At 47.1% G+C, this 24,038-nt stretch overlaps 1 protein-coding gene across 2 annotated transcripts in view; it reads left to right on the forward strand.

Annotated features, from left to right (window-relative positions):
• kcnh6a (potassium voltage-gated channel, subfamily H (eag-related), member 6a) overlaps positions 1–24,038 on the forward strand; it is a 557,988-nt gene that overhangs the window by 66,332 nt on the left and 467,618 nt on the right. The window contains exon 1 of one of the 2 annotated variants that reach the window (XM_072561925.1): positions 7,635–7,803. The exons of the other annotated variant lie outside the window; for it this stretch is intronic. The gene's annotated coding sequence lies outside the window, so the exon portion shown is untranslated. Of the gene's footprint in view, positions 1–7,634; positions 7,804–24,038 lie in introns of those variants that run through there. 2 annotated transcript variants of the gene reach the window in all.

Raw genomic sequence — 24,038 nt, forward strand, 5'->3', positions numbered from 1 at the left:
CTCAGACATACGCACACATTCTGTCACATACACACAGACACACATGCGCACTCACTCACACATATACACACACACAATTACAGTCACAGACTCATGCACTCACATGCACTTTCACACACACATACAGATACGCACACATACACACACACTTTCACACACACAACGCTCTCTCACACACACAGACACACTGTCACACACTCACTCACACTCACTCACACACACTGAGACACACACTCACAGAACATACATATACACACACATACATGCATTCTCACACATGCTCATATACTGATACACACACGCACTCTCACACAGACACATTCACACTCAGACACATGCACACACACATACAGTCACAGACATGTGTGCACGTGCACACACAGCCATGCACACAGACAGAATCTCTCTCTCTCTCTCACACACACACACACACATACAGACATACACAGGCATAAGACAGCATGCTGTTACAGGTGGAGAGAAAGACTGAGAACACAGTTTGATTGTGCTCTGGCCATTGGATTGGCTGAGATAGTCCCTAATACTGACCTGAAACCTGCTTCTCAATCTTCTTTCTCCAAGTTCTTTTACTTGTTTGCAAAAGGCACAGGGTGACTGGTTTATTTCACGGTCTTTGACTCATCAGTTAAAAAGTGACAGTTTACTGGAAAGGGGGAGTAGACTGGGCAGCTTCAGGCTGAGATGTTGTTTGACTTGTGAGAAAAGAGAACCTGTCTGCCTTTGGAGAGATCTGATTACTCCTGACTGAACATCACAACCCCAAGCTGGTCAATCCCCTGGGGGCCAATCACATAGCTGTTGGCAGGCAGAGAGCCTTTGCCACTGATAGCTGGTCACTAGTCCACAGACCAATCATCCTCTTGTGACCATCCAAAGCTCCATTTGTGCACCCCCAGTGTTGACTCTCCTGCTCCTCAGATGCTGCCTGACCTGCTGGGCTTTTCTAGCCCCACACTCTCGACTCTGTATCTGCAGTCCTCACTTTCTCCTGCTTCAGGAATGTCTTTGAGGGAAGGGAATGTGCCATCCTTACTGAGTCAGGTGGCTGTACTTAGACTTCACTGTCCTCATAAATGCCTGAGCAAAGTTCTTGGTTGACCCCATTATTACTCAAGGGAAAAATACGGATATATGCTGATCTTGCTCACAATAATCACATCTTCCAAATTGTTTTTTAAATCCACCAAAGAACTTTCAACCAAAGTTCTTCTTGTCTGTTTCCTAACTCAGGAAACCCACACCCTTCTGTTGGTCACAGTCACTCTCTGTTCACCAATTTTAAAATTCTCACTATTGCTTGCGAGTGACACTGTGTCCATTACTGTGATTTCCTCCAGTCCTATACCTCTCCCTTCTCTCTGCTGTCAGGGTGGTACAGTAGCTCAGTGGTTAGCACGGCTGCCTTACAGCGTCGGGGACCCGGGTTCAATTCCACCCTTCGGTGTCTGTCTGTGGAGTTTGCACATTCTCCCTGTGTCTGTGTGAGTTTCCTCCGGGTGCTCCAGTTTCCTCCCACTGTCCAAAGATGTGCAGGTCAGGTGGATTGGTCATAGTAAATTGCCCATAGTGTGCAGGTATTAGGGATAGGGTGGGATTGCTTTTGGAGGTCAGTGTGGACATGATAGGCTGAATGGCCTGTTGCCACACTGTAGGAATTCTCTAAATAGAAAGGTCATCCTGCCTTCTCAAATATCCCTAAATATCTCTAAATGGAAAGGTCATCCTGTCTTCTCAAATATCCCCGGTTGTCTTGGGGCTAAAGCTGTGGTTTCTTTTCCCGAAATCTTTTGACTGACCACCCCTCTCTTTCTCTCCTTCATTAAGACTCTTTCACATATCTCTCTTTAGCCAAGCTTCAGATCACCTGACCTAACATCTTCTGGTGTGATTCTTTGACAGCCTGTTTTGTGAAGTATTGTGTGTTTTGCTGCATTAACAGCATTATGTGTATGCAAGTGATCGTGTTTGTAGTGGGTCCCATTGAGCTGCTTGGGGGAAAACTGGAAATTCTCCCACTCAACCATTATCACCAAGCAATGACGCCTGTTTGTAAGACTCTGCTGTGTGAGAATTGTCTGCAATGTTTACTAACATGGCGACTTCAGACGCACCTGATTTGGAATCTGTAAGGAGGTATAAATCCACAAGTGAACGTAGACATCTCTTTGTATTAGTGAGAGATATTCGGGTTTCTGTAGGTCTGAGAGTAACCACTGTACGCGAGTGGGATAAGAGAGGGATGTAGAGTCTCGGTGAGCTTCCCCAGAGAGCCCAGGGATTACACCCACATTGTTAGTTTTGTGATGCACCACCCTCAAGGAGCTAAAACAGAAACTGCTGGTGAAACTCAGCTGGTCTGGCAGCATCGGAGGGAGCGGGGAGTGGGGTGGTGGTGTAGACCTGTCCTGACGAAGGGTCACTGGACCTCTGTTCCCCCCCCCCCCCCAACAGATGCTGCCAGACCTGCTGAGTCTCTCTGGTTACCTCTTGAGTTCTTGGTTTCATTTTGGAGTGTGTGAAATGTGCTGTTTGGCGCAGTGCACACAAACGCAGCAGAGTTTGACACTGTTTCTGTGCTAGGCAAAAGTGAGGACTGCAGATGCTGGAAACCAGAGTCTAGATCAGAGTGATGCTGGAAAAGCGCAGCAGGTCAGGCAGCGTCCGAGGAGCAGGAGAATCGACGTTTCAGGCAAAAGCCCTTGCTGTGCTGGCTATTTGTAAAAGTGATTGTGTTACCTTGCCTGTAAACCGTGTAGCTGCTTGGAGCACCTGTCTACACCGATTCACCGAGATCACCTTCAAGCACAGACTGCGAGTTTCGGCAGCTCCACTGCACATGGATCTCTGAGGTCCACACACAAGTTTAGAAAGACCATCAATCTCTCTCCCTTGCTCTTTGCCCTATGCCACCTGCACAGATTTCTTTCCAATGGGAAAATCCAATTCCATTTTAAAGCTTCCTGCTGAATCTCTTTCAAGATTCTATCTTGGAACGCACACTGCTATTCAAAACACATTTCTTCCCCTCTCCCCTCTGGTTCTTTTCTCAATGATTTTAACTGTGTCTCCCTCTGCTTACCAACCTTCTGATCACTGGAAATTCAATCAAACACCTCATTGTTTAGAATCCTTCTATTAAACGTCCCTTAAGCCTTTCTGCTGTAACAAACAGAGACCTGCACCAACATGACCTTTCTAAGGTCACTAGAAATCTGAAAACGTTGTGCAGCCAATGAAGTGCTTTTTGGGTGAAGATTTGGAGGTGCCAGTGTTGGACTGGGATGGACAAAGTTAAAAATCACACAACACCAGGTTATAGTCCAACAGGTTTAATTGGAAGCACTAGCTTTCGGGGTTAACAACCACCTGATGAAGGAGCGTCGCTCCGAAAGCTAGTGCTTCCAATAAACCTGCTGGACTCTAACCTGGTCTTGTGTGATTTTTAACATTTCGGGTGAAGTCACCATGGTAATTGTGGGAAATGCGACAGCCAATGTGTGCACAGTTAGCCCCCACAAACAGCAATGTGAGAGTGCCCAGATAATCTGTTTCTGTGATGCCAATCAAGGGATAAATCATAGAATCCCTACAGTGTGGAAACAGACCATTCAGCCCAACAAGTTCACACTGACCATCCAAAGAGTATCCCACCCAGACCCATTCCCCTATCCCCCTATTAACCCCTGACTAATGCACCTAACCTACACATGCCTGAACACTGTGGGCAATTTAGCATGGCCAATTCACCCTAACCTGCACATCTTTGGACTGTGAGAGGTGGTTGGGTCCAGCAGTTGTATGAAGTAAATATTGACCAAGAGAGCAAGGTGACACGGTGGCTCAGTGGTTAGCACTACTTCCACACAGCGCCAGGGACCCAGGTTCAATTCCAGCCTGGGGCGACTGTCTGTGTGGAGTTTGCACATTCTCCCTGTATCTGTGTGGAGTTTGTACATTCTCCCTGTGTCTGTGTGGAGTTTGCACATTCTCCTCATGTCTGTGTGGATTTCCTCGGGGTGCTGTGATTCCCTTCCACAATAGGGTCCAGGACTGTTCAGGCTAGGTGGACTAGCCATGGGCACTGTGGGGTTATGGGGTTGGCGTAGGTCTGGGTGGGATGCTCTTCAGAGGATCAGTGTGGACTGGATGGGCTGAATAGCCTGCTTCCACAGTGTAAGGATGTTATGATTCTAACTCCTTTTGAGGCCGTGTTGTGGGGTGTTTTGCATTCACTCCAGCAGACAGATGAGGTCTCTGTTGAATGTCCCAGCTAAAACACAACACCTCCCAGAGCGCAGCATCCCTCTGGACTACACCAGCCCAGAGTGCTCAAGCTAATTAACCAACCAGCTGGTACTCTGAGGAGAATGGTGTCTGCTTCTGTGGCCTCTCCATGTAATTAAAGTCCCTCAGAATTCCGGTACCATTTTGCTAAACCTTCTCTGTCTGTACTGTTGTTTCTCTCTCCCTTTCCTTTCTGCTTAGCCCAGGGAATTCCAACAGCTACGATTCCAGACTTGGCCCAGGATTCAGTCCTCAGGGATGTTGGTGTTCCCACACATAGCTTCCCCCTGAAACTTTCAGCTAATGGTGTTTCCAAGCCAGTGACAGACACAGCTTCACATCACCATCTGCTCTCTGGTATTGCAGTAGATCACATCCCTTGGCGTTAGATGTATTCCATGCACGTTGGCAGTCAATGCTCAATTGCACACGCTACAGAACCAAAAAAGCCACAACAGAATGTGTCGAGCACAGTTTCACACTGACTAATTGATATTTATTACCTTGTTTCCATATGTTTCCACTACACTTTGAGGTTTGGTGTGACTGAATGATGTCAGCACAGACTGTGGATCACTCAGGGGGAGAGTTTGAGAGGGATCGGGGATCTGACAGTACAGTCGAGATGCGGAGCGTCGAAACAAGCTGAGCATCAGAGTACATTGCTGCGTAGGTGAGGAGAGGCTGGGCACACGTTCTGCATTCAGATCCAAATCTCAAATCGTGGAGCCAGTTGCAAGCACAGTGCCCCCGTGTACATTTCTCTTGCTCGTGGCTGGCTGAATAAGTGGGGGGCTGTCATGCTGCTTACAGCTTCGGAACAAGCCCCCTTTACAAAGAAAAACATCCTCTTCGCCATCTTAGAAGGGTGACCTCTGACCCTTAAACGTTTCTTCTTTCAGAGGCTCATGACGGTAGAGGAGGCCGGATCATTGCATGTTCCAGACACTGAGCTCTGAGCGATTCCTGACAGGGAAGGACATCATGGCCGTGGAGGATGGACATGACGGTGGAGTTAGGTCCACAACCAGATCAGCCAAGGCCTTACTGAGCAGCTGAATGGCCTAGTGCTGCTTCTTAGTCTGACATGATTGCATCCCTGGTCCCTTGAGGTCGATCAACTACTCATTGAAACTATAGTTGGTCTGTTCCTAAACCCTGTTTACTCAACTCTGTTTCATATTCCTTAATATTCATCTTTTCTCCCCCATGACCAGGGGTGATTGAGGGAACTGGAGAAGCTGCTTGTGTTTAGCTCCTGAGGCGGGTTATGAACTTCCAGAGGGTAAAGTGTGAAGGGCATTATGGGACATGAAAAATGGCGGCTTGGACAATCTCCTGCTCTTAATGTTCTGGCATAGGCACATTGCTCGGATTTACAGGTTGAGACTCAATCAGGTTATGGAAACACACCTTCTGTGACCATCAGAACCTGAGGACAATGTTAAAAAATGTGAAGTCATCAGGAATAACAGTAAAAAGGGCTATTACTTGAATGCAGAGGGACCTGGGTGTCCTTGTGCATGAATCACAGAAGGTTGGTCTGCAGGTACAACAGGCAATTAGGAAGGCAAATGGAATTTTGTCCTTCATTGCTAAAGGGATTGAGTTTAAAAGCAGGGAGGTTATGTTGTAGTATAATACAAGGTGCTGGTGAGGCCAACCCTGGAGGACTGTGTGCTGTTTTGGTCTCCTTACTTGAGAAAGGATGTACTGGTACTGGAGGGGGTGCAGAGAGGGGGGTCACTGGGTTGATTCCAGAGTTGAAGGGGTTGGTTTATGAGGGGAGGCTGAGGAGGCTGAGATTATATTCATTGGAATTCAGAAGAATGGGGGGGCATCTTATAGAAACATATAAAATTATGAAGGGACTAGATAAGATAGAAGTAGAGAGGATATTTCCACTGGTAGGTGAAACTAGGACAAGAGGGTATGGCCTCAGAATTAGGGGGAGCAGATTTCAGACTGAATTGAGAAGGAACTTCTTCACCCAGAGGGTTGTGAATCTGTGGAATTCCCTGCCCAGTGAGGAGTTGAGGCTTCCACAGTAGATGTTTTTAAAGCTACGATAGATTTGTTTTGAACAGTAAAGGAATTAAGGGATAGGGTGAGAGTCCATGATATGATCAGCCATGATCCTGTTGAATGGGGGAGCAGGCTGGGGGGGGCTGGGCGGCCTACTCCTGCTCCTGGTGTTTGTGTGTTCTTAAGAAAGGGATGTTAACCCTGAGCTCAGAGACAGGAGTGCTACCGCACTGCTCACCTTCTCCCCCCCCCGCCCCACCCACCCCAGCATCCATATTCACACCTAGCATCAATATGAGATATTTGCATGTATTGGTATATCAATGTTTGATAGTTTTCAAAGATAAAAGTTGCAGATTTGCATCAACTTGTGTTTGAGGGAGTGTTTGCCAACATTGTGTTTGAATGGCTGAGTTATGATTTTATGATTATTCTCTCAATCCATGTGCCTTCAGAAGCCGAACTGGAAATTGAGAGACCCCATAAAGGGAGTAAGGAAGAGAGTGAGGTCTCCTTACACAGTGAGCATCAGGCATTGTCTCCAAAGCCAGGAGCTAGCAGCTCAGTGCTGTTTATTTGCTGGTCAGGATTGCACCTCTCATCTCTCGCTGTTAAAGGTTCACTGACATTTGGGTCATGTCAGAGTATTTATGGTTATTGATTAGTGGCTTGAATAAATATTGTCTAAAGTCATAGTCATTGATAAACGACTGAGCATTGTATTGGACCATTTCAGGGGTATGGGGAGTTGATTAGTGGAGCAGTCTGTCGTTCAGGGAAGGGGGAAAGGGAAAGGCAGGATCTCATCCCTGAAAGACTTTGGTGAACCTGTTAGATTTGGGCAACAATCCCACAGCTCTCTCTGTCATCCTTTCTTAGGTTACAAGCCCAGAAATTATTAAATGAATTGAATCCCAAAATTTGGACTTTATAGCTACAAATCCAGGAGCAGATTCATTATAATCCCACAGCTCATGTTAGTATCTATTGCAGTCCAGTTACAGATCGGGGTATTAATCACTCAAACCAGGAGGAACGCTAGACAGGAGGCTATGAGAGCTAAACAATTAAGATGTTACTTTTACCGGATGTATTCCAAATCACTTAAAGAGGTAATATTTTAAGATGAGCAGAGTGTTTCTGAGAGTCACTGTTACAGGTGTTAAGAGATTTAACTCTGCCTTTCAATCCAAAGATGTGCGGGTCAGGTGAACTGGTTATGCTAAATTACCCGGAGTGTTAGAGGGAAATGGGTCTGGATGGGTTACTCTTCAGAGGGTCGGTGTGGACTTGTTGGGCTGAAGGGCCAGTTTCCCACCCTGTAGGGGATCTAATCGGATCCAATCTTTTCTAATTCAAGAGGATGTGGGTGTGAGTGACAAGGCCTATTGTCCCTGAGCTGATTGACCCGGCTGGCTCAGCCATTTCAGAATCGACCACATTTCTGTGGGTCTGGAGTTCCATATTGGTCAGGTAAGGAGAGCAGATCACCTCCTATTCAATTACCAGATCGGCTTCAGTGACAATCTTGTGTTGGAGAGTGTGGCACTGAAAAAGCACAGCAGGTCAGGCAGCATCCGAGGAGCAGGAAAATCGACATTTTGGGCAAAAGCTCAGGAAATCTGATTATGCCTGAAATGGCGATTCTCCTGTTCCTTGGACGCTGCCTGACCTGCTGTGCTTTTCCAGCACCACACTCTCGACTCTGACCTCCAGCATCTGCAGTCCTCACTTTCTCCTCCTTCAGTGACAGTTTCCAATGGATGACCATGAGAATGGCTTTCCACGTTTTATTTAATTCAGAATTCCGCATCTGCTGTGGTGAGATGCAAACACATATCTCCAAAACATGAACCTGAGGGCATGGATTTACTAGTCCAGTGACATTACCAAATATGCCACCACCTCCCTCGAATGTGTAACCATTGGTTGCAAAGTAATTATATATTAGAAATAAGGTGTGTTTTTTTCATGTACATAAACTGCCTGGAGCATTCCTAGCTTTTCTCTAAAGGGAAAGTGTATTTACTTCATAGCCACAGCTGCTGTTTTGTTTGTTGCTATCCTGACTGGAAGGTTCAACTTGATGTTTTAAAGCATTTGACACCAGAAAAACAGTGGACTATGTACCGGAACGAGGGAAAAGCAGGTGAAGGTTTGGATCTGGGTGTTGATTGCAAGGTTTTGTTTTGATAGAATTGGCACATCATCGAATCCCTGGCTGCCACTTAAAATTGCGAACTGCTAACATCAGCAAACCCTTGACCCAGGTATACCCTCACCCACCACTGACCCTGTCAAGTCGCAGAGTTATAGGCGAATGTGTGAGTGAGTTATTTTTCCCTTATGAATATAAATTGTGCTGTTAATGCAGGTGCCTATTGTGTGAGGTTATTGAGCACAACTTCTCTCAGATTCAGAGCTGAGAGTCCTCAGGAAGTAGACGGCCTCTCTGGGATCCTACTCCCCTCCATTCCTTCCTCCACAGGGAGTCTCTACACACCCGTCAGTTCTCAGCCTCCTCCCTGTTTGGTGCAGACTGTGATATTCTGGTTTTTTTGTTGCTTGGATTCAGTAGCAAACTGGGAATTTCTCATATGATCGGGAATTTGTGTCTACTCTGTACAGCAGTAATTATCCCCTTAGGGCAGCAAGCTAACCTGAACTTACATTCAAAAGGCATAGGGGGGCATTCCACTATCCCCGTTAAACACTCCCAGGACAGGGACAGCACACACGATTAGATACAGAATAACACTCCCTGTATTCATTTAAACTGAAATCAAAGCTGCTTCCACTCTTTGTAACTGAAAGTAAAGCTCTCTCTACACTGTCCCCATCAAACTTTCCCAGAGCAGGTACAGCATGGGGTTAGATACAGAATAAAGCTCCCTCTGTTCCGTTAAACTGAAATCAAAATTCTCTCTACTCTTTAAAACTGAAAATAAAGCTCCATCTTCTCTTTTGAACTCCACACTGTGCTCCCAGGACAGGGATAGCATGGGGTAGGACATGTAGTCAACTGCCCTCGACTCTTTGCAACTGAAAGTAACACTGTCTGTAATCTTTTAGCTGGAATGTAAAACCTCCTGCACTCATTTAAACTGAAAGTAAAGCTCCACTGCACAGTCCCGACCATGCACTCGCAGGTCCAACTTGTCAGACACAAAACAAAACAACCTCTGCTCGTTTAATCTGAAAGTAAAGCTTCCCTTACGCCCTTAAAGTGACAATAAATATTTTTCTACTATTTTACATAGAAAATAAATGTCCCTCGAGACTGTCACCATTAGATACTCCCAGGATAGGAACAACACACAGTGGTTAGCACTGCTGCCTCACAGCGCCAGAGACCTGGGTTCGATTCCCGCCTCAGGCGACTGACTGTGTGGAGTTTGCACATTCTCTCCGTGTCTGCGTGGGTTTCCTCCGGGTGCTCCGGTTTCCTCCCACAGTCCAAAGATGTGCAGGTTAGGTGAATTGGCCATGCTAAATTGCCCGTAGTGTTAGGTAGGGGTATGGGTGGGTTGCGCTTTGGCGGGGCGGTGTGGACTTGCTGGGCCGAAGGGCCTGTTTCCACACTGTAAGTAATCTAATCTAATCTAATCTAAACACTGGCTTAGATACAGAGTCTGTCAACACTTTTGAACTGAAACTCCTGTTCCCTCTACACTCCCAGGACAGGGCCACCCTCCGATTAGCTGCAGAAACCCTGTACTTGTTTAAACTGCAAATAAAACTCCTTCAATACTGTGGAGGAGAAAGTGAGGACTGGCAGATGCTGGAGATCAGAGCTGAAAATGTGTTGCTGGAAAAGCGCAGCAGGTCAGGCAGCATCAAAGAAGCAGGAGAATCGACGTTTCGGACATAAGCCCTTCTTTCCTGAAGAAGGGTTGATGCCCGAAACGTCGATCCTCCTGCTCCTTGGATGCTGCCTGACCTGCTGCGCTTTTCCAGCAACACACTTTCAGCTCCTTCAATACTGTCCCTGTCAAACACTCCCAAGACAATTACAGCACAGAGTTAGATATAGAGTGGTGCTCTCTCTATTGCATACAGTTCTGATCACCACACTGGCAGAAGGATGTGAGTGTGTTGGAGATTATACAGAAAAGGGTTTACCAGGATGTTGCCTGGTTTGGGGGATTTTACCTTTGTTTTCACTGGAACACAGGAGGTTGATAAGATGGAAGTTGATAAGATTGTGAATGGCACGGAGAGAGTAGAAAGTGTGAGGCTTTTTTCCCCAGGGTAGAGGGGTCAGTTACTAGGAGACACAGGTTCAAGATGCGAGGAGGGAAGTTTAAAAGAGATGTGTGAGGCATGGTTTTCACACAAAGGGTGGTGACTGTCTGGAACACACTGACAGTGGAGGTGGTGGAAGCTGACACCATAGCAGCATCCAAGAAGCACCTGGACACATACAGGCAGACAGGATACTTCCCTTCATTAGGAATGGTATACAATACAGGAACAGGGAAACCTTGTTACAACTTTATAAAACACTGGTTGGGCCGTCGGTGGAATACTGTGTGTGGGTCTGCTTGCTGCCACACTATCGGAAGGGTGTGATTGCACTGGAGAGGGTACACGGGGGATTCACCAGGGATGGAGGGTCTCAGTTAGAAGGAGAGACTGCAAGGGCTGCATTTGTTTTCCTGGGAGCAGAAGAGGCTGAGGTGGTGGGGGGGGGGATCTGATCGAGGGATAGAATTATAAGGGATAGGTAGATCATGAGAATCATTCCCCATGACAGACCTGTCTAAGACCAGAGGGCATAACTCTAAGATGGTCGAGAGAAGATCTGAGAAAACTTCAGGATGGTAGAAATGTGAAATGTGCTGCCTGAGAGGGTGGTGGAGGGAGGCATTCACACAGCATTTTTTAGATTAGATTACTTACAGTGTGGAAACAGGCCCTTCGGCCCAACAAGTCCACACTGACCCGCCGAAGTGCACCCACCCAGACCCATTCCCCTTCACCTAACACTATGGGCAATTTAACATGGCCAATTCACCTGACCTGCACATCTTTGGACTGTGGGAGGAAACCGGAGCACCCAGAGGAAACCCACGCAGACACGGGGAGAATGTGCAAACTCCACACAGTCAGTCGCCTGAGGCGGGAATTGAACCCAGGTCTCTGGCGCTGTGAGACAGCAGTGCTAACCACTGTGCCACCGTGCCTCCAATTTAAAAAGCATCTGGATAAATACTTAAAATGCCAGGGATACTAGGCTATGGACCAAATGCAGGTGAGTGGGTTTAATGTAGTTTAGTGTTTGTTGAGCCATATCCCTCCAAACCCTTCCTATTCATATACCCATCTAGATGCCTTTTAAATGTTGTCATTGTACTAACCTCCACCACTTCCTCTGGAAGCTCATTCCATACACGCACCACCCTCTGGGTGAAAACGTTGCCCCTTAGGTCTCTTTTATATCTTTCACCTCTCACCCTAAACCTATGCCCTCTAGTTCTGGACTCCCCCATCCCAGGGAAAAGACCTTGTCTATTTACCTTATCCGTGCACCTTATGATTTTATCAACCTCTATAAGGTCACCCCTTAGCCTCTGACATTCCAGGGAAAACAGCCCCAGCCTGTTTAGCCTCTCCCTATAGCTCCAACACTCTAACCCTGGCAACATCCTTGTAAATCTTTTCTGAAGTCTCTCAAGTTTTACAACATTCTTCCTATAGCAGGGAGACCAGAATTGTGCACAATATTCCAAAATCAATGTCCTATAAAACTGCAACATGACCTCCCAACTCCTGTACTCAATACTCTGACCAATAAAGGAAAGCATACCAAACGCTGCCTTCACTATCCTATCTACCTGTGACTCCACTTTCAAGGAGCTGTGAACCTGCACTCCAAGGTCTCTTTGTTCAGCAACACTCCCTCGGACCTTACCATTAAGTGTGTAAGTCCTGCTAAGATTTGCTTTCCCAAAATGCAGCACCACACATTTATCTGAATTAAACTCCATCTGCCACTTCTCAGCCCATTGGCCCATCTGATCAAGATCCTGTTGTAATCTGAGGTAACCCTCTTCGCTGTCCACTACACCTCCAATTTTGGTGTCATCTGCAAGCTTATTAACCATACCTCCAATGTTCACATCCAAATCATTTATACAAATGACAAAATGTAGAGGACCCAGCACCGATCCTTGTGGCATTCCACTGGTCACAGGCCTCCAGTCTGAAAAACAACCCTCCACCACCACCCTCTGTCTTCTACCTTTGAGCCAGTTCTGTATCCAAATGGCTAGTTCTCCCTGTATTCCATGAGATCTAACCTTGCTAATCAGTCTCCCATGGGGAACCTTGTCGAACACCTTACTGAAGTCCATATAGATCACATCTACCGCTCTGCCCTCATCAATCTTCTTCGTTACTTCTTCAAAAAATGCAATCTCGTTCGTGAGACATGATTTCCCATGTACAAAGCCATGTTGACTATCCCAAATCAGTCCTTGCATTTCCAAATATATGTAAATCCTATCCCTAGGATTCTCTCCAACAACTTGCCCACCACCGATGTCTTTAGTTCCCTGGCTTGTCCTTACCGCCCTTCTTAAACAGTGGCACCATGTTTGCCAACCTCCAGTCTTCCAGCACCTCACCTGTGACTATCGATGATACAAATATCTCAGCAAGGGGCCCAGCAATCACTTCTCTAGCTTCCCACTGAGTTCTAGGGTGCACCTGATCAGGGCCTGGGGATTTGTCTACTTTTATATTTTTTAAGACATCCAGCTCTTCCTCCTCTGTAATATGGACAATTTTCAAAATATCACCATCTACTTCCCTGCATTCTATATCTTCTGTATTGTTCCCCATAATAAACACTGATGCAAAATACTCGTTTAGTATCTCCTCCATCCTCTACAGTTCCACACAAAGGCCACCTTGCTGATCTTTGAGGGGCCCTATTCTCTCCCTAGTTACTCTTTGGTCCTTAATGTATTTGTAAAAACCCTTTGGATTCTCCTTAATTCTGTCTATCTCATGTCCCTGTTTTGCCCTCCTGATTTCCCTCTTAAGTATACTCCTACTGCCTTTATAGTCTACCAAGTGTTCACTCGATCTCTCCTGTCAATACCTTATATATGCTTTCTTCTTTCTCTTGATCAAAACCTCAATTTCTCTAGTCATCCAGCATTCCCTACACCTCCCAGCCTTGCCTTTCACCCCAACAGGGGCCAAATGCTGGCAAATGGGGCTAGATTAATTTAGGTTATCTGGTTGGCATGGACAAATTGGACTGAAGGGTCTGTTTCTGTGCTGTACACCTTTATGACTATGGCCAACACTGACATAATGGGCTGAAGAGCCTGTCTCTAAGATGTAAAACTCTGACTCTCCGAGGTGCAGTACAGGATTGGATACGGAGACCATAAATTCGCCAGGAATAGGAAGAGGAGGGGGTTGTTCGGCCCCTCGAGCATACTCTGCCATTCATGGCGGATCCAACATTCCTCACGCCCGCTTGCGTACATTTCCCCATAACCCCTGATTCCCGTCCTGATAAAGAATCGAGCAGCAAATTACTGCAGATGCTGGAATGTGTACTGAGAACAACAAATGCTGAAGATGGCAGCAGCTCAAAGAGCTTCCATGGAGAGTGAGCAAGCGAACGTTTCAGATTGAGATGACTCGTTATCAGAGCTGACCGAAAGGGTGGAGGGGGACGGCGTTTATGAAGTTGTAGGGGACCGGTGGACTGCTGGGGGGGGGGAGAGAGGATATTGATAGTTCAGGTTTCGTGATCGGAACGTGAGAATGGCAGAACTATGCTGTGTCCACCTGTCAGACTGGGAAGGACAGCCAATCCCAGTGGGTTAGGGGGAGGGGAGAGAGGGCATGGTGACAGAGAATGTAACAAGTAAAACAGAAAGAGAGGGAAGGAATGGCTTCATAATTTAAAGGTATTGAACTCAATATTGAGCCCAGAAGGCTGTAAACTGCAGACTTCAAAGGTGACCATCGAGAGTGTGTTGCTGGAAAAGCACAGCAGGTCAGGCAGCATCCGAGGAGCAGGAGAGTCAGTGTTTCAGCAAAAACCCTTCATCAGGAAGGCTTTTGCCCAAAACGTTGACTCCCCTGCTCCTCGGATGCTGCCTGACCTGCTGTGCTTTTCCAGCACCACTCTCTCCATTCTCATCTCCAGCACCTGCAGTGTTCTTTAAAGAGGAGATGTTGTCCCTCCAGTTTGCTCTGTGATTCACTGGAATACTGCAGCATTCCAAGGACAGACACATGGGCGCGTGAGCAGGACGCTGTGTTAAAATGACCGGCTACGGGAAGGTCAGGGTCCTGTGTGCACACTGACTGGAGATGTTCTGCAGAGCAGTCACCTCCTCCAAGCTGGTGTGTTGTGTTCGCTGCACACAATGTGGCCGACTCTGTGCCAAACACAGACTGGGTGGCTGCTTTGCATTTTAACACAGCATCCTGCTCATGTGTCCATGTGTTTGTCCCTGGAATGCTGCAGTATTCCAGTGAATCACAGAGCAAACTGGAGGGACAACATCTCCTCTTCAGACTGGACACCTTCCAGCCTTCTTCATTTCAGATTGCGATTAACACTCTTAATTTGTGAACCCACTCCCAAACCTTCCCTCTCCTTCAGCTTGACTTGTTACCTTTTCTGTCACCACATCCTCTCTCCTCTCTCCCCTCCCCCCCCCCACCCCAATGGGACTGGCTATCCTTTCAAATCTGACAGACACACCATCGTTCTGCCATTCTCACACTCTGATCATTTAATCTAAACTATCAACATCCTTTCTCCCCCAGCACTCCAACCACCCCGAAACCCCAACACCACCCGCTGCTTCCACCAATTGCATAAATGCTGTCCCCTCCTCACTTTGGACCAGCTCTGGTGAAGGATCATGTAGACTTGAAACATCAGCTTGCTCTCTGTCTGTGTGGATGCTGTCTGACCCACTGTGATCTTCAGCATCTTCTGTTTTCTCAAGAATCTATCTCAGCCTTAAGTATACACATGGACTCTGCCCCCACAGCTCTCTCTGTGCCAAGAAGTTCCAAAGGCTCTCAACCCTCTGAGAGAAGGAATCCCTCCCCATCTCCATCTTAAACAGGTGCCCCTTTATTCTGAGACTCTGCCCTCTGGGCCTGCACTCTCCCATGAGGAGAAACATCCTCTCAGCATTGACCCTGTCCAGATTGCTGGAAAAGCACAGCAGGTCAGGCAGCACCTGGGGGAGCAGGAAAATCAACATTTCGGGCAAAATCCCTTCTTCAGGATTGACCCCGCTCTTCAATAATCTGAGATATTTCAACAAGATCACCTCTCACTCTTCTAGACTCCAGGAAATAAAGCCCCAACCTGTTTCGCTTTTGATCATAAAACAGCCCATTGAACCTTCTCAGGACTGCCTCAAATGAAATGATATCTTTCTTTAAATAAGGGGAACGAAACTGCCCCATTGCTCCCGATATGGTCTCTGCAGCACCTTGTACAGTTACAGAAAGACTTGCTCACTCTTATTCTCCAACCCCACTTGAAATCAGGACCAATATCCCATCAGCCCTCCTGATTTCCTGCTGCCCTTGTACTCTTAGCTTTCTGTGTTTCATCTACAAATCCCTCCCAAGTCCCTTTGTGTTTCAGCTTCCTGCAGTTTTTCTGCTTTTAAATAATACTGTTGGCTTTGTTCTCCCTTCCAAAATGAACCGTTTCACATTATCCCGCATTGTACTCCATTTGCCAACTTATTGTGCAGTTATTTAACTTATCGATAATTCTCTGTAAACGGTGTTGTGGCCTACAAAATAGGCTAAAGGACATCCCCTCCCTTCCTCCCAGGCATTAATATATATTGTATACAGTTGTGATACCCAGTACTGATCCCTGTGGAGCCCATTGGTCACAGGTCACCAAGCTGAAACAGATTCCCTGTTTCCTGTCCATTTGCCAATTCTCTCTCCTTGCCGACGTACTACCTGAAAGACTGTGGGCTCTGCTCTCGTGATTTAACCTTCAGTGAGATACCTTAGCGAATGCCTTCTATCCACACTGGCTGAGAGTTCCCAAATGGAATGAACTGCCAGTGGTAGATGGAGATATAGTTACAACATTTAAAAGACATTTGGACAGGTACATGGATAGGAAGCATTTAGAGGAATGTGGGCCAATTGCAGACAAATGGAACAAGTTTAGTTTGAGAAACTTGGTCAGCACGGATGAGTAGGACCGAAGGGTCTGTTTCTGTGGTGTATGACTCTAAATTAGTCCGACACAATTTCCCTATTAAGAAGCCATGCTTGTCTCTGCTTGGCTGGATTTTAATTTTCCAAATATACAACTATAACGTCCTTAATAATTGTTTCCAGCAGTAGATGTTAGGCTAATTGGCCGATAGTTACCTGCTTTTTACTTTCCTCCCCTTTTGAATGGGGGGACGGGGGGGCGTCACAATCCTCTGGTACTTTTCCAGATTCCAAGAATTTTTGTCAAATTACGACCAATACATTCACTATTTCTGTAGCTCCCCCTTTTCAGATTCTAGGATGCAAGCTGTCAGAGCTAGGGGATTTATCTGCCTTTAAGCTAATCAGTTTGTCTAATGCTGCAGTGATGGTGATGGTACTGCATTATTTCCTGCATCTCCCTTGAAGTTACCCCTCCAGGACAGGTGCAGCACAGGATTAGATACAGAATAAAGCACACTCTACTCTTTCAAACTGAAACTGAAGTTCTCTCAACACCGTTCCCATCAAACACTCCCAGGACAGAGAAAGCACCGGATTAGACAGAGTAAAGCTCTCCTGACAGTGTCCCCATCAGACCCTGCTAGGACAGGGAAAGCATGGAACTCCATACAGCGTAAAGCTACCTCTACTCTGTCCCCATCAAATATTCCAGGCCAGGTACAACACAGGATTGATCTTGATCTTTGGATCAAAACACGGGAACATCTGCTGTTCTTTTCTGTGTGATGCAGATTCCAATCCAATCCCTGACTGATGCTGCCATTTTACAGAAGGGTGCAGGTCCACAGTGCGATGAGATTTGGCCAATCTTGCATCCCTGATCGATCTGAAAATGTGTTGCTGGAAAAGCGCAGCAGGTCAGGCAGCATCCAAGGAGCAGGAGAATCGACGTTTCGGGCATGAGCCCTTCTCCTGCTCCTTGGATGCTGCCTGACCTGCTGCGCTTTTCCAGCAACACATTTTCAGCTCTGATCTCCAGCATCTGCAGTCCTCACTTTCTCCCTGATCTATCTCCCTGGACTGAAGCTGAATTCTTGCTGCCCCTGAGGAATGGGGGAGACGTGGGTCAGGGTGGTGGAGGTACAATGGCGGAGTTTTGATGTCACTGGACAGTCATGGTTCGAATCTCATGGTCACTGGAGATTTTAAATTCAAAGAATAAACCTGAAATATTAAGTTCGTCTTGGTGAGGGTGACCATTCCAACTATTGTCAATTCAATAGGGCAGCATGGTGGCTCAGTGGTTAGCACTGGGGCCAGGGACCCCAGTTCAATTCCGGCCTCGGGTGACTGTCTGTGTGGAGTTTGCACATTCTCCCCGTGTCTGTGTGGGTTTCCTCTAAGTGCTCCAGTTTCCTCCCACAGTCCAAAGATGTGCAGGTTAGGTGAATTGGCCACACTAAGTTGCCCGTAGTATAGGGGAATGGGTCTGGGTGGGTTACTGTTTGGAAGGTCGGTGTGGACTGGTTGGGCCAAAGGGCCTGTTTCCACACTGTGGGGAATCTAATCTCAAATAAATACTTCAGGGAAGGAAATCTGCCTTACCCTGAATGGCCTACTTGTGACTGTAATGTGGTTGAGTTTAAACTGGTCTCTGAAATGGCCCCAGCAATGTCTCCAACCATCAAAAGAATAACAGAAAGAAATAGTCAGGTGGCTAGTTGATGTGCTTTTTCTTCCCTGCTATATGTTTGTACAGATATTCCCAGCTTCCATTTGCTCCTGTGTATACAGTGTCCTGTGAGAATAAGGAACACAGGAACAGACGTAGGCCATTCAGCCCCTCGGCCTGTTCCACCATTCACTGGGATCATGGCTCCATCTGTGGCCTGCCTTTAGCCCATTGCCTTTGCTTAACAAGACGTTATCTACCTCAGATTTAAAACCAACAATGACCCGGCATCCCCTACCACTTGTGGACGAGAGTCCCAAACCTCTCCCATCCTCTGTGTGTAGAAATGCTTCTAAACATCTCTTCCTGAACGGTCTGACCCCAATCCTCAGAGAACGCTCCCCTAACGCTAGAATCTCCAACCAGTCCAAATAGTTTATCTGCCTTGTCTTTTCCTGGAGCCATGGAGATGTACAGCACAGAAACAGACCCTTTGGTCTAACTTATCCAGATATTTAGGATTAGGTAAAAGTCCCATTTGCCAGCACTTGGCCCATATCCCTCTAAACCCTTCCTATTCATGTACCCAGCCTTTTAAATGCTATAAATGTACCAGCCCCCACTACTTCCCTCATTCCATACACACACCACCCTCTGTGTGAAAACGTTGCCCCTTAGGCCCCTCTTATATCTTTCACCTCTCACCCGAAACTTATGCCCTCTAGTTCTGGACTCCCCCACCCCAGGGAAAAGACCTTATCTATTTTGAATGAATTGAATTGAATTTATTGTCACGTGTACCGAGGTACAGTGAAAAGCTTTGTCTTGTGAGCAATCCAGCCAGATCCCAGAGTTAAGTAACATAAATAAGTAAATAATAGGTAAACAATGGCAAAAACAAAACCACAGGGACAGGCGAATGCTAAGAGTTTGTATTTACCCGATCCATGCCCCTCCTGATTGTATAAACATCGATAATTTTGATTGTATCACCCATAACCGTCTAAATTCTAAAGGAAACAGACCTCATCTGTATAATCTGTCCTTTAACTTAACTCCTGAAGTCTAGGTATCATTCTTGTCCACCCATGTTGTAATCCCCCTCAGGCCAATAACTCCTTCCCAAGGTGTGCTGACCACAATACGATGACAGCCATGGCTGCAGAGGTTCTGATCACCTCTCTCAAACTTCACCGGTGGCTAGTTTCCAGCATCCTGCTGTCCAGAAACCCCTCTCGTTAAACTGCTTCCACCTCCATGCCCACCTTCCTGACCATGTGGGTGCTCTCTGCTCCTGGTCACACCCTTCCAGCAGCTGCATCCCTTCACACTCACTCTGCGTTATTTATTCCATTCCATGTGCTATCTAGATGTGAGGTTCAGCCCCTCCTGCTTCACTCAGCTGGCAAATGAGTTGTAGCCTGTATCTCAAAAGGCCGTTCACTTTTAACAGGAGGTCATGGCAGGATCATGTCAGACAGCGTCGAACTGTTAAAAACTTTGGTAAGGCCACAGTTAGAATATGGTTCGGTTCTGGAATCCACCTCATTGGAGGGATGTGAGTGCACTGGAGAGGGGGCAGAGGAGATTTACCGGGACGTTGTCTGGGCTGAAGAGTTTCAGTTATGAAGAGAGATCGGACAGCCTGGGGTTATTTACCTGAGAGCGGAGGAGACAGAGAGGGGGAGATAGGGTAGAGAGGAAGAAATATTTCCCCTTAATAGAAGGATCAGTGACCAGACCAAGATTTAAGAGGCAGGAAGTTTAAAGGGACTGTGAGGAAAGTTTTTTTTAACCCAAAGGGTGCTGGGAGTCCGGAATTCACTGCCTTTGAGGGTGGGAGAGGCAGGAGCCCTCATCACATTGAAGACGGATTTCAATCTGCACTTATAATACCAAGGCACACACGGCAAAGGGACATGTGCTGGAACATGGGATTAGAATAGTTAGGAGATTGCTTTTGACCAGTATGGACTGGGTGGGCTGAAGAGCCTTCGCCTTTGCTGTCGATCTCAGTGAGTCTCTGACTGTCGGAACAGGAGAACACTGAGGGAATGTCATAGTATTGAAGGATCCATCAGACATTCAGTAACTATTCTGTACAAACATTACATTCCTCAGGTACATCAGTGTCTGGGATAATATTAAGCTTTTTAAAAAATCATTCATGGGATGAGGGCATTACTGGTTAGTCCAACATTTATTGCCTATCCCTAATTGCCCAGAGGGCAGTTGAGTCACCCTTGTTGCTATGGGTCTGGAGTCACATGTAGACCAGATTGGGTAAAGGTGGCAGCTTCCTTCCTCGAAGGACTTTAGTGAACCAGATAGGTTTTTATAACAATTGATTCATGGTCAATATTGGACTCTTAATGCCAGATTTTTTTAAAAAATTGGATTCAGTTTCTACCATCTGCATGGCAGGATAAAAATCGAGGTCCCCAGATCATTACCTGGGTCTCTAGATTAATAGTGATGAAGGGCATATTCCCGAAACATCGATTCTCCTGCTCCTCAGATGCTGCCTGACCGGCTGTGCTTTTCCAGCACCACACCTGTCTCTGGATTAATAGTCTACCAATAATACCTTTAGGCCATTACCTCCCCTAAAGTTGAGTTATTAAGTTAGGACACAAGAGCTTCCTATAGAGGGTCATGCTCCTAACGGTCTGAGGTAAGATGGTGTCTGAGTCCTTTATCCCCTCAAGTCACATGATGCCACCGTGAGTGTGGCTGTTTGAGGATTACTGACCATGAGACACCACACCCTCCTGAAAGACAAACCTTTCTCTAATGTTTACTCTGATGGTGAGTCACTGTCACCTTGATCCTTCAGTGAAGACAGTGAACTGGAAAATACTGGGCCCTTTCTGCGAGTCAGGCAGCCTCAGTGAACAACGGCTTTTCGCCACAGCCCGCAATCGGTTCTTTTTATGATTCTCTCCTCAGCTCTGTGAATCATCTCTGAAGCTGGGTTTGTTAAAAATGTTGTAGTTTGTTAATCCAGACTCCAGCCTTCAGAAATCTGAAAGTGTCTAATTTCAGAATCTGCTGGTCTTCAGGATCACAAAAGCAAAATAGCACAGACGCTGGAAATCGGAAATCAAGCAGAAGGTTACCAGACCAGTTCCTGGGATGGCAGGCCTGACGGTTTGGATTGGTTTGGACCGTTTACACTGGAGTTTTGAAGAATGAGGGAAATCTGATATAAAGCTATAAAATTCTAACAGGACTCAACAGGGTAAAGACAGAAAGGATGTTCCTCATGACTGGAGAGTGCAGAACAAGGGGTCGCAGTCTGAGGATACAGGGCAGGCCGTTTCAGACTGAGATAAGGAGAAACATCTTCACCCAGAGAGCGGTGAACCTATGGAATATATGGCCAGAGAACATGGTTAAGGCCAAAACGTTGAATGTTTTTAAGAAGGCGTTAGATGTAGTTTTTGGGCTAAAAGGATCAAAGGGTTTCAGGAGAAAGCAAGTATGTGGGGCTGAGTTGAATGACCAGCTGTGAGAGGTGGACTAGACTCGATGGGCCGAATGGATCGATTTCTGCTCCTATTTTCGAAAATACTCACCAGATCTGGCAGCGTGTGGGTGGAGAGGAACAGAGAGAATGTGTCAGATCTTCGTCAGAACTGGAACAAGCTCACAGATCTGAAAGGTTACCTCCCATTTCTTTCTCCCCAGCTGTTGTGGGATCCAGGCCAAGGGGTCACCCATGAGTGAGGGCCCGGACCCCACCATGTCAATCTGCTGCTGCCCCTCCCCAGCCACTATCTCCGGTCAGGGCCAGAGAGCTGAACACAGTGGTCTGGTGAGGGAGGGAATTGGCCAAAACCCTGCTCAAATCAAACATCACTTCCTTGTGGCAGCAGCTTGAAGTCAATCTCATTGACCTTTCAGACTGCTGTTTCGACCTGAAAATTTCTCAAAGGCTTCCCCTGTTACTCCCCATTGCCCCAAAAGATTTCCTCTGTCTCCTGCAATTTAAATTGTCTTCTTTAATGACAAAAGAATCTACTGCATTCGATTCACATTCCCCACCGCCCCATGGTCGACCACTTCAACTCCCCCTCCCACTGTTCCAAGAACTTCTGGGCCTCCTCCACCGTCAAGTCCAAGCCACCTGCCAACTGGAGGAAGAACCTCTCATCTTCCGCCTTGAGACCCTCCAATCACACAGCATCAGCATTGACTTCAGCAGTTTCCAAATCCCCCTTCCCCCAACCTCATCCCAGATCCAACCCTCCAACTCAGCACCACCCTATTGACCTCTCCTACCTGTCCATCTTCCTTCCCACCTATCCGCGCAACCCTCCTCTCTGACGTATTGCAATCAAACCCCCACCTGCATCCACTATCATCATCCCAGCTACCTTCCCCCCCACCCTCACCCTCACCCTCCTATCTCTCAGGGCGGCACGGTGGCACAGTGGTTAGCACTGCTGCCTCACAGCGCCAGAGACCCGGGTTCAATTCCCGACTCAGGCGACTGACTGTGTGGAGTTTGCACATTCTCCCCGTGTCTGCGTGGGTTTCCTCCGGGTGCTCCGGTTTCCTCCCACAGTCCAAAGATGTGCAGGGTCAGGTGAATTGGCCACGCTAAATTGCCCGTAGTGTTAGGTAAGGGGTAAATGTAGGGGTATGGTTGGGTTGCGCTTCGGCGGGGCGGTGTGGACTTGTTGGGCCGAAGGGCCTGTTTCCACACTGTAAGTAATCTAATCTAATCTAATCTAATCTAAAAAAAAAGTCCCCTTCCCCCTCCACATTACTGATGAAGGGCTTAGCCCGAAACATTGACTCTCCTGTACCTCAGGTGCTGCTGGTGGGGTGGCACGGTGGCTCAGTGGTTAGCACTGTTGCCTCACAGTGCCAGGAACCCGGGTTCAATTCCAGCCTCGGGCAACTGTGTGGAGTTTGGACATTCTCCCTGTGTCTGTGTATGTTTCCTCCGGGTGCTCCAGTTTTGTCCCACAGTCCAAAGATGTGCAGGTCAGGTGGATTGGCCATAGTGTTCAGGGATGTGCAGGTTAGGGGCATTAATCAGGAGTAAATATAGGGGAATGGGTCTGGGTGGGTTACTCTTTGGAGGGTCAGTGTGGACTTGTTGGGCCGAAGGGCCTGTTTCCACAGCGTAGGGACTCCAGGATGCTGCCTGAGCGGCTGTGCTTTTCCAGCGCCACACGTTTTGACTTTGCACTCCTCACTTTCCCCTGTGCCCAGTAATTTAATGTAAAGTTTTCAAAAAGCTGCCTTCACAGATGATGACTCACAGTTCTGTTAAAGTTTTGAGATCACAAAACACCATTGACATTAAGCTCTGATAAAAAAGCACAGCAAATATTGCAAGCAGTGAAACGTTTCTGCATCACAGTGGTGAACTCAATCAACCACACAGAGACTTTGTTTCGCACATCTTCCCATCTCTACATACAGATTAGGGGCAGAAATATGTCATTCGGCCCCTCAAGTCTGCCTCACCAAATGACAAGATTGTGGCTGATCTGATTATGGCCTCAGCTCCCCTTTGCTGCCTGTCCCCGTCAGATGGTGAACTGTAGGGGGGTGGGGCAGGGAGTTGGGGGAATGGGGCAGGGCAGCTGTTGAGAAGTCCATGCCAACATTGACCTGAACCACATCAGAGGTGGGTCAAGCAAACTTTACTGACTGGACATAGAACAATACAGTGCAGAACAGGCCCTTCAGCCCTCGATGTTGCACCGACCTGTGAACTATTCTCAGCTCGTCCCCCTACACTATCCCAAGATCATCCATGTGCTTATCCAAGAATTGTTTAAATCTCCCTAATGTGGCTGAGTTAACTACATTGGCAGGTAGGGCATTC

Source organism: Chiloscyllium punctatum, chromosome 42, assembly GCF_047496795.1.
Source record: "Chiloscyllium punctatum isolate Juve2018m chromosome 42, sChiPun1.3, whole genome shotgun sequence".
Taxonomy (NCBI): domain Eukaryota; kingdom Metazoa; phylum Chordata; class Chondrichthyes; order Orectolobiformes; family Hemiscylliidae; genus Chiloscyllium; species Chiloscyllium punctatum.